Below are 4,808 nucleotides of genomic sequence, written 5' to 3'. Positions count from 1 at the left end.
TTAGATATTTTTTAAATATAGTTTTTTATACAGATTTTCGATACGTACATATAGTTGTGTCTGGCTCACAAGCTACCACAAGAAAAGAGACACAACTTAAACGTATTGAATCAATGTGTATTCAAGTAAAGATGAGGTAACAATACAGTGTATGTGGCATAAAACTGTCACCATGTTAATAATGTGCAATCATGATCAAAGATAAAGAACCACTATCAAAAATCTAAATTTTCTTAATAATTACATACAAATTTAAACAGTACAAAAACGTGTAAGACTTCTTTCTTTCTCAGCAGGTTCCTTCAGTGTCCATCAGTCCACAAATTAAAGGCCCAGGTTCTTCTCCATATCCTGCTTTAATATGTTCTTCTTGATCTAAAAAGAAAAATAAGGAAGTAGCCATCTTAGTTTAATCTTGTTAAATCAAAAATAATCATGTTGATGGTTTAGACGTTTTACTCTTGGAGCAGAAGTTACCTTTCCAGAGACAGTCAGGGGGTAGCTGTCCACAAAGATCACATAATGTGGGATTTTGAAGTGAGAAATCTAGAAAGAACAAAAAACACACATCAGACCACAAAGTGTTCAACTGTGTTCATACAAATGTTGAGTTTTATGTATCACCTGTCCTTTGCAGAACGCTCTAATCTCCTCTGTGCTGCAGGTCTGACCTTCCCTCAGCCTGATGCAGGCGCACACCTGCTCCCCCAGCCGCTCGTCTTTCACTCCAACCACCTCAGAAACACAGAAACAGACGATTAAGGTAACTTCTCAGTGGATGAAATGTCAACTGTTTAAAGATGCTTTGCTGCCCTCCACTGGTCGGGACTCTCACCTGCACTTCCTGCACTTGTGGATGTGTATGGAGTAGCTGCTCTATCTCAGCAGGGTAGATGTTCTCCCCTCCACGGATGATCATGTCCTTAATACGTCCCTCAATTCGGCAGTATCCAAGATTCGTCAGGCTAACTGTGTCACTGCGGGCGGGGGAGAAATAACTAAAGTGTGCTCATAACTTTTCAAGTATCTATACATAAATGCATTTTCTTCTGTTGAGTTGAGTAAAGTCGTCAGTCAACATTCATCTCACCCGGTCCTGTACCAGCGATCTTGGGCGATAGCCTCTCTGGTTTTTTCCGGCTCGTCCCAGTAGCCCTGCATGACACAGCTGCCTCGGATCAGCAGCTCTCCTGATGCCCCCAGAGGGACGAGCTCCCCTGTACTGGGGTCCACCACCTTTGCCTGTATAGTTACAGGCTCATTCTTCGTCATCGTGGAGATGTGTTGATAAAGGTTGCAGAAAAAGAGAGGGGGGTTACCTCAGTGTGGTGCATGACACAGCCGGATGTATTTTCCTGCAGCTCTTCGCTGTCTTGTGGAAAAGACAAAAATGTGACGGGGCTGTTCTCAGTGGTTCCGTAGCCCAACTGGCAAAACACGGCAGATGCATGTTTTTTTACGATGGACAAGTAAATGTTTGATTTATTTGGTTAAATATTCGTATGCTCACAATCATATTTTTCATGTTCATGTCTTTTTTCAGTTTTCTCACAATCTCCGGGGGGCACGGAGAACCTCCCATGAACCCTGGAGCACAACAGACGGACAAGGCAGCTCAGAGGACGGATGAACATCGCACCAAATTCAACATGACGTAGTTTTAACTTTGAAACTTCTCACCAGTTTCAAGCGATGACAAGTCATACTTGTGCAAATCTGGTTGGCTCAGCAAGTCGATGAACATTGTGGGAGTGCCATAGATGTAATTGCACCTTGAGAAACAATAAGTAGGTGCAGGCAGTGAATGTTTACGTTATACATTTTAATTTAACTTTGGGGATGAACTTCATGCACCTTTCACTCTGAATGGCCTCTAAATTGGCTTGGGCGTTGTAGGCCGACCCAGGGAAGACAAGTGTGACGCCGTGCACTGCCATGCACATCCCTCCGAGCACAGAGCCGAAGCAGTGGTACAAGGGCACAGGCACACAAATTCGCACCCCAGGCTGGTTAAAGTACGGCAAACAGAATTACTCACATTTCACTGATTTCACGCATTTTCAAACGAGATACAAATAAGGACTTACTCTTGATGCGTAGCCTATTCGCAGACCCACGAAGTTGGCATTATTTACAATATTGTGATGGGAAAGAACAGCTCCCTTTGGATTTCCGGTAGTGCCCTAAAACACAAACATGACTCCATTTAAATCGTGGTTATCAGATACTCTCGAACACCTTTAGGATGTGTGGCAAAGGGAGAGGGTCAGCATGAATGTGGAGCTGTGACATGTGATCTTGTCAACATGACCATGAATCTCAAAGGAATCTTTCATGTGGAATCAACGCCTCAAAGAGCTAAAGATGAGATGCTACAAATAATGTTTCTAACAAAGTCCTGGGTCGGTGAAAGTTGCATGTGGTGCATTAATGCAGGTTAAGATACATTTATTTGTCCCAAACACATGCACAGACATGCACAAGCACACTCATGAAGGAGGGAAATGTAACCTCTGCTTTGAACCCATCTGGTGCAGGACACACAGAGCAGTGAGCAGCCATGTACGGCGCCCGGGGAGCAGATGTTGGGGGAGTAAGGTGCCTTGCTCAGGGGCACTAGACAGGGTAGGGAGAATCCTCTTGGATTTTTGGACAGATCAATCCAGGTTCGTCTTTTTGTTGTTTCTCCGTGGAGTTGAACATGAGAAGAAACAGAGACCTTTTCTGCCCAGAGTCCAAGTTTCTGCCCCTAGTCACTCTCTTTTTACCGAGGTGAACTGGATGTTGATGGGGTCATCGAAGGACAGCTTGCTCTGTAGCTCCGTCAGCTCTCGGTGGTGCCGACTCTCTCCCGCTTGAATCACATCGTCTACGTGGAGCATCCCCGGCTGTCTGCTGTCGGTCAAAACCACCATTCGCAAGTCTGGCAACCTGGGAGAGCCCAGACAGGATCTTTATACTACATCCAGAAAAACAGATGGTGATACATTCAGGCAGATTTGTTTCATATCTGGAGCTTTTGATTAAACCGGCTGATGTCAGGTCAGTCTCTGGGCAGATCTCCCTCAGCATCTCACAGAACTTCTGGGTTTTAAAGTGAGTAGGGCAGACCACCGCCTTACACTGGACCTGGACCCAACATATTCATTCTGTTTCTTTTATATTCTTCCTCTATCGTCTTTGAATGAAACTAGTGAATTGTCAGATGTCAGATGTGTCAAAAGCCTTTACCTTCTTTAGAGTAAACTCCACTTCCTTCAGCTGATAGGCTGGGTTCAGTGACACCTGCAAGGACAACAACACAGGGCAGGGGCTCAGTTTATCCTCTCACCGATCGAATGACTATGACTATAACCAAAAGTACATATAAAGTCTCCCTATCTGACCATAATGATTCCAGCCTTGGCTGACGCGAACTGGAAAAGGATCCATTCATATGTGTTGGGTCCCCAGACTCCCAGTCGGTCGCCTCGCTTCAGGCCCAGAGCGAGGAGACCTGCAGCCGCCTTGTCAACCTGCAGGTCAAAAGGTCAAACTAGTATCATCTCATAAAGTGAGTGCAATGATTAACTCTCACTGTTTTTTAAAGAGTGATAATATTAAAATAGAAGACGTATGGTGTCATTGTTAGTTTTATTGTGTTTAAGGCTGATGGTTATAATGGCTCATAAAATGCAAAAAATGTGAGACGCACATCCTGCTGAAACTCTGCAAAGGTTTTCCGGACGCCGTCCTGCAGGAAAACCACAGCTTCACGGTCAGGCCAGCGCTGAACCGTGGGGTCCAGGCTCTGGCTCACAGTGTGGGACCGCAGAGAGACGGAGGAGGTGCCATGGACATAGCTGCTGGTCAGAGTGGGAGTGCGAGGAGGACTGTCCACGTGGAGCGACCTGGCACTGAGCAGCATTCGTTTAAAGGAAAGCACAGGCTTTGATTAGAGCTTCACAAAGTTTTTTAAGACATGTCCCACTGGTAACTCGTCCTCTACATGACAGTGCTCAAAGATTATAATGGGAGCTGGAGGTAATTAAAAAACTTAAGGAAATGGAGGCGATCGATTCCTATGAGACAATCTGTGCACAAATCTTAAAGAATTTGTAAAATTAAGAATCTCACAAATATCTATTTAATATACTTGATAGGAATATACCGCTGCACTTGAAGATTTTAGAAAGTAAAAATGGATAAACGTGGAGTGAGAATTAAAAACATGTATAATGTATGTTAAATAATGTGTATTCAGGTTGTGCACAAATTGTGGATAATCAAATACACATTTGTAAACAGAGACTGTCTAGGTAAAACTAGTAACTTTAAATCAACTATGATCAATTAAAATGCCTGTGATGATGGTAGGCACCTCCAATCTAAATCAAACGGTTATTCAGTAATAACAGAACATCTCACAAACCCAAACGTCTCTAATAAATATAGTTGTGACTCCATTTGAACAAGAGCATAATCTTACCACTGGAGCAAACTCCTGCTGCATGAGTCCAGAGTTCTGCTGAGCGCAGCACCTCAGCACCGAAGAAGAGATCAATGCTGACATCGATTTGAAGTGGCTATCGCACAGTCAATATTCAGCCTGAATACAGCTGAGTAGAAGACAGTTTGTCAGCCTGTATGGTCCAGCTGGATCTGGCCACTTGTTAATCTTTGATGCACACTCGTCTTCACTGTTCAATGATTAACATTGAATATCCTACACAAGACAAACGTCTGTGAGTTGGGGGAGCAGGGCAGGTGAGGTGACTGACGATGCCTGGGGGGGTGGTAGCAAAGCAGTTGATGATAAAATGTCCTGG

At 44.1% G+C, this 4,808-nt stretch overlaps 1 pseudogene; it reads right to left on the bottom strand.

The window, feature by feature from the left end:
* Positions 1-276: 276 nt before the first annotated feature.
* On the bottom strand, positions 277-4,552 carry LOC133023421 (medium-chain acyl-CoA ligase ACSF2, mitochondrial-like; annotated as a pseudogene).
* Between the last annotated feature and the right edge of the window lie 256 nt (positions 4,553-4,808).

The sequence above is a fragment of the Limanda limanda genome, chromosome 17 (genome assembly GCF_963576545.1).
Source record: "Limanda limanda chromosome 17, fLimLim1.1, whole genome shotgun sequence".
In the NCBI taxonomy this organism is placed as follows: Eukaryota; Metazoa; Chordata; class Actinopteri; order Pleuronectiformes; family Pleuronectidae; genus Limanda; species Limanda limanda.
Note: the sequence above shows the minus strand (reverse complement) of the source record. Positions and strands in the feature narration are given on the sequence as shown.